The sequence below is a fragment of the Phoenix dactylifera genome, unplaced genomic scaffold (genome assembly GCF_009389715.1).
Source record: "Phoenix dactylifera cultivar Barhee BC4 unplaced genomic scaffold, palm_55x_up_171113_PBpolish2nd_filt_p 000478F, whole genome shotgun sequence".
In the NCBI taxonomy this organism is placed as follows: Eukaryota; Viridiplantae; Streptophyta; class Magnoliopsida; order Arecales; family Arecaceae; genus Phoenix; species Phoenix dactylifera.
This window is the reverse complement of record NW_024067899.1, coordinates 1-14,058: the sequence shown is the minus strand read 5'-3', so window position 1 is coordinate 14,058 and position 14,058 is coordinate 1. Positions and strand designations below refer to the sequence as shown.

The window sequence follows — 14,058 nt, the reverse complement described above, 5'->3', positions numbered from 1 at the left end:
AATTGAATAGTCTAAATAATATATATATATATATATATATATATATATATATTTATAATCACTTGATGCATAGGTTAGGAATCTCCAAATCATATATCGATGTATGACCTTCATTGTCTCATGTAGAACTGACCGGATCTGAGTAGAAATCTACTTGATTCACTACAAAAAAAAGAGCATTGCTGACGCTTTTTGTTGCCTATACCGATGTTTATAAGCATCGTTAGTTTTATTAGCAACGCTTTATAAAGTGTCGCAAGCATCAACAATGTGTTAAAAAAAAAATTGCTAACACATGAAGAAAGTGTTGCTAACTACCGATGCTTATAAGCATCGCTAATTGGCGACACTTATTAGCATTGCCCTTTGCTGACACTTGTATGCATCGGCTAATAGCAACGTGGTGGGACTTAGCCTCTGACGATGCTTATAAATATCGTTTTAGGTTCTAGGTTTCCGACGACACTTATAAGCGTCGTCTTAGGTCCTAAGCTTCCGACAATGCTTATAAGCGTTGTCTTAGGTCCTAGGCTTCCGACGATGCTTATAAACGTTGTCTAAAGTCCTAGGCTTCTGACGACGCTTATAAGCATCGTCTTAGGTTAGTGATTAGGCGGAGTTTAGTGAAAGTTAGGGTTAAGAGTGTGTTAATGCGTAGGATTCTGACGACGCTTTTAAGGAATAAGATTAGGCCCTCTTTCCATGGATCTGACGGTTAGCTGAATGTCTTTGGGCATGATGGTAACGCGCTTGGCATGGATGGCGCAAAGGCTGGTATCCTTGAAGAGACCGACGAGATATACCTCGGCGGCCTCCTCGAGGGTGGCGACAATGGAGCTTTGGAAGTGGAGGTCTGTCTTGAAGTCCTGGACTATCTCACGGACGAGGCACTAGAAGGGGAGCTTGCGGATGAGAAGCTCCATGCTCTTCTGGTACTTGCAGATTTCTTGCAATGCCACCATCCTCTAGCAGAAGCAGTGGCCGGGGCCGATTTCGAGCCGACTTCGTCGCCAACTGCTTGTGGGGGGCCTTGCCGCTGGTGGACTTTCATGCCATCTACTTGGTTCTCACCATTTCAAAAAACGAAAGCTACAATCAGGGTTTCAAATTAGAAGATTGGGGATTAGGGCTTGGAGAAGGAATGTAGAGACTTGGGAGCAGGGAAGGGGATATTTGTAGGGGATGGGAAGGTGAGGGAGAGTCAGGAGGTTTGAAATTTCGGAAATTTTGCGTGCGTGCATTGATTTAGAGAGTTGGATTGTTTGGTAGCGAATAGTGAAGAACTCCTTCCAAAATAGCATGCGGATCGCGATCCGCGGTGCTCTCCCATTCGGATACAATGCATCTAACGACGCAATTTCTAAAAACACTGGCGCGTTGGTCCAAAAAAAGTATGATAATAGTACATAAGGCATTGTAGTTATGGGGGGACTTGGCCTCCGACGACGCTTATAAGTGTCGTTTTAGGTTAGTGTTTAGGCAAAGTTTAGTGGAAGTTAAGGTTAAAAGTGGGTTAGTGCATAGGATTCCGATGATGCTTTTAAGCATCATCTAGCCTTTTTTCCTCATTAGCATCCGACGACACTTATAAACATCATCTTACTATTTGCTTTCGACAATGCTAATTAGTGTCGTCTTAGTTTCATCCCTGCCAACGCTATTTAGAAGCATCGGCAAATTTTGGCGTCGGAGCCAAAATTACCGATACTTCTACCTGGCATCGGTATATATATGCCGGCATTCCTCTATTTTCTGTAGTGATTGTAGTCAAGTCCAACTATATATGTGTGTGTGTGTGTGTGTGGAGTGAGAGATAGACTAGGCTACACTCAAATGGATCTCAACTCAAATCCAATCATGTCTAGATTGGATGATGGAGGTCTCATATCGATGATCCAAGCCATTGCATATGATTTAGTATCTTTATAATACCTACAAATCAAGTTATGCAATTTGGAGACTTTTAGCCTGTGCATCAAGTGGTCAAAAAAATATGTACTATTTCATGTTGTTTAAACTGTCTATTTTTTGGCCACTTGATGGATAGGCTATGGATCTTCAAATCATATGCTTTCTAGTGTATAGACAGTTTAGAGATAACAGATCATATCTAATGGCTTAGATTATCTATTTGAAATCCCTATCATCCAATCTTGTTATGACCGGATCTAAGGGGAGACGCACTCGAGTATAGCCAAGTCCAACTCTCTCTCTCTCTCTCTCTCTCTCTCTCTCTCTCTCTCTCTCTCTCTCTCTTTATATATATGTGTGTGTGTGTGTGAGAAAGAGAGAGAGAGAGATAAAGATAGATTATGCTCTTTTTGAGAGGCGAGAGTATCTAGTTCCCTCGAGTTTGAAATCAACAATAAAGTATTCAAATTGAAAATTCATATCATTAATTATAATCTATATTACTAAAATACCAAAAAAATAAAAATAGTATATTTTGGTGTTCTCTAACCGATGGATCATATGAATATGAAAATGAACAATTTCATTGTGCTAGCATGCTAAAATACATGGTACAACATTTAAATTGAAAATTCACCTTATTAATCATGATTTATACATGCATGCTACAATATATATAGATTGAAATCAATAGATTTTAATGCTTAGACCATAAAAAATATGATCTCACATCATTTTATCTATTCACTTTAGGTTATAGAATATCAAAACAAGTGATTTGTGGTTTCAAAGTAGTTTCATTGGTATAAATATTGACTTGGTGGAGATTTTTTAATTTGAATGCCTCATTTTTGATTATGAACTCAAGAAGAGTGGTTACCCTCTTCTTCATCAAAGTCTGTGCACACGTACGTACATACATACATAAATCTCACCCTTCTTTTCTGCATATCACAATTCCACTCAAATAAGTCTAACAATTTTCAATTGTTCATAAATATCGTCACCTAGCATCAAACAGCAAATTGTAGATAGAACCAACCACTCTAACATGTGTCAACTATTATGATATTTACTTTGAAGCTCCCTACAACGACGGTGTTATTAAAACAGATCACAGTCATATTTCAAGGCTCCGAGTTAACCAAAGCCATACCCCAATACACACACACACACACACTCGCAGAGAGAGAGAGAGAGAGAGAGAGAGAGAGAGAGAGAGAGTACCGGCGGATGCCGCACTAAAGGCATCTTCATCCGTGTCCCTCAAGTGGATCCTGAGTCTCGTGGTGTAGTTGGGACGAGCCGCATAGAAATCCTCGACGGCCAAGGACATACAAGTCCAGCTTATGTTCCCGATCCATGACCTTGTGTCCAGGATCACGCCCACATCAAATGGCACGGTGGATTCTGCGAAGGCCCTTTGAGGCCCGATGCCCAGAGAAGAAGATACGAGGAGTTGAAAGAGAAGAAAGGGGAGAGGAAGAAGGAGATGGGTTGAACTCCTCATGTGAAAGCTTGGGACACTAAAGGGCATGAGAACCCGTTCATTTTGTGTAGGTGCATGCGACGAGGAGGAGGTGCAGCCGGTCCAAGTCAAGGTCTCTTCCCATCTTTATTAGGTTCAGGGCCAAGTTCCACGAAGCTCCAGCTGGCGACACCTGGTCTATGATTGCAAGTGGATTCAATAACCGCGTGGATAATATGCACGGAGCATGATGCGCGGGCGAAAAGCCCGCGCATGACTTTTGAGGTTTGTGATAGACTACCAAAAACGACTGATCTACATGCTCGAATTTTTCGACAATGGGTGCCGACTCTAGCCTATATACATTACTTCTAGAGAATCCTCAAAATAAATACTCTCGAGCTCTCTTACGCTTTCATATTGTCGTTATGCAGCTCTCACAACACCTCCGCTATTCTTTGAGAATCCGTTTGACTTAGGTATCGAAGAGTTCCATATTAGATACTCTCCGATAAGAGGATTTCTTCGTCTTTGCTGTTTTAGGTTAGATCCGGCATCGTAGCAAAGGTCCGAGCATGGCTTTTCTTCCCAACACCACCTCAGGAGAGACTAGCATTGGAGCCATTACCATCCAAGCACAACAACCACCACCTTGCCACCTCGAAGGTACATAGCAACCTTCGACAGCTAATCGTCTGAGCCCTCCAGCAAATTAGCTAGCTTGAAATCTTGGTTGGGCTAGTTTCCAATAGCAATAGTTCATAAATTCATGGGCTTAGGCAGGACCGTCTGGAATCTGAAGAGTAACCGACCTATGGAACAACACATAGCTAGTCTTCTCTGTACAAATATGGATTCATATCGAAGTCACCAAGAGATGAGCTATGATTAATAATCGTGCGAGGACTTCATTTTTTTTTCTTAGGCGGGCGTCCAGGGGCGGCCCAATACATTTGGAGGCTTAAGGAGAACTTACTAAGAGAGGCCTTTTTTTAATAATAATAATAATAATAAATTTTTAATAAGTGCAAAATACTTTAAAAAAATTATTTAAAAATAATCCGTCTAGCTTTTTGATATGCAAAATTGCTAATCAAACTTTTGTACTCAAGATTCATTAAAATACTATTTTCAATCGATAATATAGCTAATCCATTTAATCTTTCTTGTGACATAGTTGACCGCAAATAAGATTTTATCAACTTTAATTTTGAAAAACTTCTTTCCGCAGAAGCAACTGTTACAGGTATTGTTAACAATATCCTGTAAGCAATGCATGCATTTGGAAAAGAATCTATTTTTTAATAAAACTTAAAGTATCAATAGGGGTACTAGTTTCTATTTGTAAAACTTCTTTTAAAATGTTTAACTCCGAAAACAGATCAAGACCATCAATATCAGAATATTCACCGTGCTTTAAAAAGTTTTCAAGATTAAGACAACACCTTTTCAAATTCTCTTCATTCAAAGATTTTAACTTTCTAAAATTAAACAAAAAACCAAAAACATCTTCATATATGGTGAATTATTCAAACCTATTTTGAATTAAAAAAATAGCTTGATCTACTATATATAAAAAGTAATCAATTCTAAAAGATTCTTCAGCTGATCTTATTGTTTCATCATCAGTATTTTCATCAAATTGTTTTTTTCTACGGATTTCATGTTTTTCATGAAATGTAGGTTCTATTTTCATTTCATTTGCAATTTCTTTAGATGAATTCCAAGTATTCAAAAATCTATTTTCTCTATAACTTTTCAAATAAGAAAGAAGACCTTTTAATTGATCTATAGCAACATCAATATGCATGTCTTCAGATTGTAAGTTCTTACTAACTGAGTTAACAGCAAACAATATATCGTACCAAATATTCATGCCTAATAAGAATTCAAAATTTTCAATCTCATATGTAGCTAAGCATATGGCTTCACTCTTTGTTTTAAGATCTTCACTAGTTTCCGCTAATTGAACTAAGGCATCTCTTATTTTAGGAGCTTGATGTTTAATTGCTTTGACACTTTCAATACGACTTTCCCAACGTGTCTGTGACAAAGGTTTAAGAGTTAATGTAGATACATTATCTTGTAAAATTTTCCATTATTTTGTAGAAACAGAAAATAAGGTATAAATTCGTTGTATCACTCCAAAAAAAGATATAGCCTTAGGACGGGAGTTAGCAGTATTACATAATACTAAATTCAAGTTATGACATTCACATGGTGTGTAAAATGCTCTAGGATTTATATCTAATAATCTTCTTTGTACACTTTGATGTTTTCCTTTCATATTAGATCTGTTGTCATACCCTTGTCCTCTTATATCATTAACCTCAAGTTTATGTTTTTCTATTATATTTATAAGTTCATTAAAAAGGCCCTTTCCAGAGGTATCATCTACTTCAAAAAATTCTAAAAAAAATTATTCTACTTTTACTGAGCTTGTTGAAATATCTACATATCTTAGAACTAGGGTCATTTATTCCTGATGGCTTACATCAGAAGTGCAATCAAGTATTACAGAAAAGTATTGTGCTTCTTTAATCATTTTGATTATTATAGCTTTAATTTCAGATGCTAATATTTGAATCAATTCATTTTGCATATTATGACCTAAATAATGATTGTGAATTTCACCATGTTGAATGCGTCGAATATGTTCTTGCATTACTGGATCAAATTCTGCAATCGTTTCAATAAAACTTAGAAAATTTTCGTTATTGTTTTGATAGATCTTTTCTATCTTTCCTCAAAATGCTAAATTATTTTTTGCAAGATTTTTTACGGCAACAATAATTCTTAATAGAACTTTTTTCCAATGATCTTTCTCTTAGTTTATTTGTTCTTGGAGACTTTTATCAATTGTCTTATTTTTTAGCAATCTCACTTCTAAATCAATCCACCTATTCATACTAATAATATGTTCATTAGTTGTTTCATGACTTTTAAGCTTGATACCTAGATTTTTTCAATCCCTACTTCCTTCATTAACTAATTGACTCATGCTAAGCTTTGAATCAAATAATTTACAACAAAAACAATATACCTAATCCAAATCCTTCGAATACACTAACTATCTTCTATCATATTTTTCACCATTAGGTAACTTACGAATGTAATGTATAGTAGAAAAGTGTCTATTATTTTCATCTCTAGAAAATAAAGTTCATAATCTCTAATTGGACCTCTTTCCACTAATAGATCTTCAACTTTGTATCAATATTTTTTCATTGACCAGGATCATATATATATATATAGAAATAGAACTAGTTTCATTAAACTCTACACTATCCCTATTTATCCTATCTCCATCTAATTTCTTATTGTGTTTTTCACTAGATATTGTTTCAGTAGATATTTGAATACCACTATAAATCTGGTTGTCAATCTCATTTTGGTTCGTTCTTTTTAAGTCATCTTCCAACTCTATTTCGTTCTGAGTTGAACTTGATGTAGTGTTTTGTTTATTTGTGACAATAAATCTATCTAAAGCACCTTTTTGAAATTGAATGAGTTTTTTCAATTTTTCTTTTCTTTTTGAGTTTTTCATACCCACATTCAAATTTTCTATTAGACATTTGAATCTAAAAATAATATTATCAAACAAACAATTAAAGCAATCACTACAAACAAATCAAAATAGAATAGAGTTGAAAACGATAAAACCCGAAATATCAATAGAAGCGGTGCCGGACTTGACGACGAACTCAAGTTCCAACAAGCCGGTGCCAGACTCGACGACGAACTCAGATCCCAACAAGCGGTGCCGAACTCAACGGCGAGAAGGGGTGCCGAAGCTACTGTCAATTTTAATGGAGACCCTAGACATGAAAAGCTATTGTCAATTTTTAAGAATAAACATAAAGATTTATTTTCTTAAAACAATAGCTTGAACAAGTATCCGACAATAAAAATTTTGATGGCATTGAAATGAAAATAGTAAAGTGGAACTATGGAAATGGGTGCAAAATGGAGCTCTGTAACGGAGAGTACATCATGACATTAAGCTCTGTAACAGAGAGGCCCTTTAGGGTGTTATTTGTCTCTAAAAAGGCCGAGGTACATCAAATTACAGGCTACTAAAGAGCTCCAAGGGTGTGTATTGCGTAAAAAAATAAAGGAAGAGAACCAAATCAGAGTCATTGCATCACTTTCCATCAACACTACCAATAAAAAATAAAAATAAAAACAGAGGAAGAGAACCTAATCAGTATTATTCAGTATTCACTATTCAGAAACCTGATTATGAAAAAATAATCAGAGCAAAACAGAGCAAAGAGAACCTGATTATGATTTATGAGTATATAATAACAAAAATAAATAAGTAATAACCCATTACCCAAGTAACCCAATAGAGATAACACCCTAAAGGGCCTAAACCCGTTCTCAGAAGGCGGAAGCTCACCTGAGTCAACCTCTGGGCTCCGGCGACGGCGGCGAGGACGGAGGGCTGGGCCGATAAGGAGAAGAGATGGGCGAAGGATGGAACTCGGAAGAACCGAGCAGAGGACGGCGAACGCGAAGCCGCGAAGGACGGAACTTGGAAGATTAGAAGAACCGAAGATTGAACTAGGGATTAGCGATTAGGGAAGGAACTGGGAAGGACTCCGACTCTCCTCTGGTTATCTACTTATCTGGGAGACTAAGATTCTACCATTCTGGTGACAACGACCGGCGGATGGAGAAGACGGGCTATGGAGGCCCTGGATCGTACTTCGTAGGCAGCCATACGCCCATACCCCGTTGTCCGTTGCCCGTTGGGCGTTGGCCATGCCTCGAGGCCCTGGATCGTACTTCATAGGCAGGCAGGGCAGCATCGCAGCAGCCAACTATGAATCCTACCAATGATGGGCAGCTGAAGGCTTGGAGCAGCTCGTAGGTAGTAGGCTTCCTTCTGACTTCTTCTTCGACGGCGAATGGCGATCCCAAATTCCCAATTCCCATAAATAGCGATGCACTGGAGAATCGAGGGCCGGAGGCCTTAGGCGACCGCCTCGGTCGCCTAACGCTTGGGCCGCTCCTGCGGGCGTCTCACAGTATACGAGTATGGAGACACCCAATAAAGTTAGAAAAACAATATATCACGGAGAGCCATGGGCAGTGAGGACTTCATAATTGTTCGCCATATTTAAATAATTTGTAGATTTTATTTCTGAGGAAAATATTATTAACTTGTATATTTGCATATTAACTGCAAAAAATTAATTTATAAGATTTGCAAATTATGTGCAACTTATTCGGGAAATATTTATGCATCATGTATTTATGCTTGTACCTGTATACTTTCCTTGTCCCATTTTTGAGACTTCTCACATTTTGGCATGTACCAAACTACACTAATCAGTATATAGTTGCTCGTAATGCTCTAATTATTAACTCTTCAAATTCTTCGCCTTCTTAGACCATTTTACAATGAATAATTGAAATATTTTTTTTCTCTGTCTTGCATAAAACAGGATTATTACTCACAAATTTGCCATTCAGGAACTGGCCTATCAAGTGGAATCCCCAAAACATGCGGTCCACATGACAATAGTGATGTGCTTAAATTTGTGTCTCAGTTAGTTATTCATTGTTTATAAAAGGAAGACAAGAAAATCTCATTACTAAAGTTCTCTTGCTCGACATAATTAAGATAAATAGATAACTACGTCACTCCCTTTTGTTCTTTCTGCTTATGATTTTTTTTTTCCTTTGCTAAATGAGCCTCTAAAAATTAGATATGCGGTTTCTCTTACATACCCTTTTTCTTTTACATGCAGATGCCAACTGATTTAGTTGGTAAAGTTATTAGACTGGGGCATCCAACGACTTAGGTATGAATCCCACTAGATAACCCCTTTCTCTCGCATATCCTAGGGATAATGTATGCAGTTCAAGGTAAAACACGATCCAAACTAAAATCATAACACAAAAATACCTCCAACATCATTGCAACTATAGTAATAATAATTAAAAAACTCTCAGCACCTTAACATTATCTAGATCAAAATCTTCTCTTTTTTTTTGATGAAAGATCAAAAAAAAACCCGACGGTTTCCCAACACGCCCAAGTGATAGTTTATGCCGACGCGTTTTTGCGTCGGCGAAACGATCATATGTCGACGCTTTAATAAGTGTCGGAAAATTTTTGGTTTTGCCGACATTTTTATGTAGCGTCTGTAAAATCTTTTTCTACTCAGATATTGCTGGTGCTTTTTGCGACGCTTTTTCTAGCGTCGGCCGGATATTTACCGACGCTTATTAGCATCGGTAAAAGTTCTAAAAAAACATGGGTAAAAGATACTATTCCTGTACTGAAAGGCGCCTCTTCCAAATAGAGCATGCACCAATTGCTTACTCTGCGCCTTGGTCAATCCGATAAATCGTTCATTAGCATAAATGTCGAGATGATTCTGATTAATTCATACAACATCGTACGAGGGCACTATTTCCTCCAACGACCTCACCCTTAGCCGTGTGACGTGTCGTGGAAAAGGCTGCTTGGAGACTCCTCGCGAAAGTTCTGGGATGGCTCTTTCTTGCACCGGGCTTTGGCAAAGGACGTTGTGTCTGCATCCTGGCTTCAGAGGAGTGCGCAAGAGGCTCTTTGAATTTTTCCAATATGTTGAACGGTCCCAAATTCATCCATTGCTTTAGCTGACGAAGCCCGGATTGGGGGCGGTGCGTCAACCCAATGCGGTTGCTTCGGCGCCAGGCAACCGAATGGCGAGAAAAAAAAATGTGGACGAGGAAAGAGTCGTGAGCGAGGTCTGGCACGCAGCGAGGTCTGGTGGAAATTTTCTTCAGATTATGACTAAAATTAGATGCTTCAGATTTGAGGTATTTGGTTGCATTCGGATTCTCCGCGCCCAAATTGTTTCCGCATGTTGGCATATTGGATATATGACAGGTTTTGAAAGGCTAAAGAACCTGAGAGGTATTCCTTTTCCATTCTGAGACTGCCCAACACTATTGCATTAAGATCATTAAATTGGATGAGTTCTAGATTGCATTGCCTATGAAAAATTTTCCCACAAGGGCATGAGCCATGTACCATGTGTGAGCGCCATGGGACTTGCTAAAAAACTCTGTGCTGCTTATCCTCACATAGGTCTTGTGAGCTACCGACGGCCTTGAGAGATGTTGACAGCAAAAAGCCAGTTTGGTGATGGTAAAAGCCTGGAGAATGAGGCCCGGAGAATGTCGATCGACCTGCACATAGAGAAAGAAGAAGAATAATGGAGGTTGCTGGAGCTGCTTCGGCCAAGGTGCCTTCAATGCTTAAGTTAGATAGGACTTTAAGGAACAACAGAAAAGAGAAAAGAGAAGAGCAGTACAGAATAATCTACAAGGTATCCTGAGTCCTCCTTTTATACATGGGGAGCAGAGATGGGGCATCGGGTCGTGCCAGGCCCGGCCCGGCCCAGGCCCACCGGGCCACAGACCAAACGGGCCGTGCCTGGCCCAGCCTGTTACTAAGCGGCACAGCCTGCTTAACCTAAAGGCTAAGCCCAGCACGGCCCTAGGCCGTGGGGTGGCGGGCCATGCCGGGCCCGGCACGGGCCGTGCCAGGCACGAGACGGGCCGTGCCTGGCAGGGCCCGTCTGTCCAAAAATCCTCCTGGATGATCCGATCGACAATGAAGTGGGGGACCGAGACGAGGGCGGAGCGGTAGAGCGGGACGGGGGCAAAGGTCGAGGTGGGATCGGATGGCGGTGGAGATATGGGGGCAAGGGGGGAGGGGAGGGGTCGAGGTGGAAGGCGTGGCCGACGGCAAGGTGGCGAGCGCCGATGGCGTGGAGTGGGCGGAGGGAGAGGGCGGCGGAGGGGTGAACGAGTGGAGGAGGAGGGAGCGGCAAGCGGAGAAAGAGCCGACGAGCTTGACGTAGACGGGGACGGAGATCTGGAATGAGAGGAGGTAGGAGACAAGGGCGGCGTGGTCCGGGGAGGGGAGGGAGCGGCGGGGCCCTTGCGGAGATGGTGGGGAGGGCGTGGAAGGAGTTATTAGCGGCGCGAGGATCCCGGCGGGCCCTGGTCGGCGAGGAAGGTGTTGAGTCCAAGAGCCGGGAATGAGGACGAGGGGATCGGGAGGGAAGGAAAAGGGAGAGAAGAGACAGAGGAGGATTAGGGTTTTTGAACATTGTTGTATGGAGAAGCAGGAGATGAATTAGGGCTAGGGTAAGGCTTTCGACACGGCCCGCTCTACCGTGCCTGGCACGGCCCGGTTCAGGCCCTTATGGGCCGTTCTGGGCTGGCCCGCAGGCCGTGCCGTGCTTGGCCCACGAATCGTGCCAGCACAGGCCCTTATGGACCTGCCGAGCTTGGCCCGCGGCCATAAATCTTCACCCAGCCCGGCCCCCTTTTATGAGCCTGTGCCTAGCACAGCCCGTTACTGTAGCAAGCGGGCCGTGCCTGGCACGGCCCGCTTCGTGCTGAGCCGTGCCGGGCCATGGCGGCTGGCCCAATGCCCACCTCTAATGGGGGAGTCCTTGTCATATTAGGGTTGCACTCTTTAGAGTCCCTGAATTAAATGAAAGAATTATCACTTAGCTTTCTTTATCTAGATTAGCCTAGAAATTTGAATCCAACTGAAATTAGTCCCTACTATGCCACATGTCAGCTTATTATAGGCAGACCTAATTGGGCACATTACATGCCTCTATTTTCGTGCCCGAACCACTTTTTCTGGCGACGAGCCTAATGAAGTAGAGAGGTGGGTTGATATATTGTCAAGTATGATCCACCATATTTTGTCCATTTTTCAGGTTGTAGCTCACAAATTTAGATCATGGTGACCTTAAGTGGTAATTAAAAAAAATTTGGCATGCTATTTTGCGCAGATTTATTTGGAATACAAAAGGCTGGCAACTTGTATGATGATATATGTAGCATCTCGTCATGGTAGGAATTTGATCAGTTGTATAGGTCTTTGGTTAATCTAAGCCGTCAGATCTCTTATTTTGAGACTATTGCGATCGCTCTTTGTATTGAGAGTTATTGGAGGTCAGCTTCTTGATTTGAGAACGGTTGAAGTCGGTCTTTATCCTGAGAAGCTGTTGAAGTTGCTCTTCGACCTTGTCCCTGCTCTAGCTTTTGAAGGCCATAGGCTTAGAGGTCATATTTTTGCAAGCCATTATTACTTTAGGTCGGCTCATAGAGATTGCAACCTTTTGAGGTAGGCTTCAGAAACGTTGTCTGTGTATGAAGTCAGCTTCTAGACCCTTGCCCCAAAGCGCGGCCATTTTTGGAGTTCATGAAGTCTTGGAGATTGCTTATTGGATCTTTATTCTTTAGGTCTGCTCTAAGAGCTATTGTTGTGCAAGGTTAGCTCATCTTTGCCTTGTCCAATGAAACCAAAGCCATTATCGAGTGAGGTCAGTCTCTAGAATCGTTAGAAGGTGGTCTCCAGGAGTCTTAGAAGGTCAGTATCTAGGAGCCGCTATGGGTCGTCTCAAAAAGCTCCTTAGGAGGTCCATCTCCAAAGTGGTTATAGGTCGGTCTCAAGGAGTTGTTATAGATTGTCTCTAAAAATTGTTACAGATTATCTCAAGGAGCCATTAGAAGGCCGATCTTTAGGAGTTGTTGTAGGATGTCTTAAGAGCATGAGGAGGTCGGTTCAAGGAGTCATTAGAAAGTCTAGATGAGGAGCTTTAAAAGTCTAGATAGATCTAGATTTTTTTTTGCATGGCCAAAGCTGCCTTATTGCCCGATGGATCTAGGCTTGATTTTGGAGGAGTTGTGGGTTATCAAAGTAGGTCTCACATATTTAAACCATCACAAGTGGTTAGTTTAATTTAAATATTCAATTTACACATGGCATATGTTGCATACCTATTTGAGCCCCATGAGGTATATTGTAGCTAGTCTAATTGCGATCATCTTGTTGCCTCCTCTTAGGTTTCAAACTGAGTCATTAAGAATAAGCAGAGACATCAAATATATCATAATTGCAAGTACATGATGGTAACCGAGGAAATAGATGCATAAAACAATTGTAGGTAGAATTAGGGCAAATAGAGGCAAAAATGGAAAGATCACACTGAAAATGTCAGGAACCGGCTTGAAATGGTCCAAAATCTCTTCAAAAATGGGTGAATAGTGCGGTCAAAGAATTAGACTAATTCAGACCAATCTGGGCAATGTACCAAGCTGGTCAACCTAAGATGCTGATGCAACACCTACGCTGATGTGGGCAGCTAATATAATAGATAAGGTGGATGATGACCGTCAATGATATCTAGTTGATGATGCTAGACTAAGCTGTTTTGATGCTAACATGAAGATGATGTGTTGCTAAACCTGGCAAAATGATGTGGCATTATTCCATGCTGTTGCTATGTGGCAACTTGCATGGTTGATGATATGACTTGATGACGTTGTTGATGATATGTCGAGCTTTTTTACCTAAATGGATTAGGTTTGAGTCCACGGGTCTAATCGGATTAGATTTAGATTCGAACCATGGCACTTAAGTTACATAGATCGGATCAAGATCTATGGGTCGCATTTTTCTTTTGGATCACTGAGCTGAGTCCAATCTACTCTCTCTCTCCTTCTCGCGAGGGCTTGGATCTAAGCCTATCCACGGTGATGGCAAAGAGGGAGAAATTGATGAGATGTCACATTGGTGAGGAGGGAAAATCGACGAAGATGTTTCCATTAGCCAATTCAATGCTTGGACGATGAGAAGTGGTGCTCAA

General features: G+C 40.8%; 1 pseudogene; it reads right to left on the bottom strand.

Moving 5' to 3' along the window:
* Positions 1 to 674: 674 nt before the first annotated feature.
* LOC113461972 lies at positions 675 to 1,074 on the bottom strand (annotated as a pseudogene).
* Between the last annotated feature and the right edge of the window lie 12,984 nt (positions 1,075 to 14,058).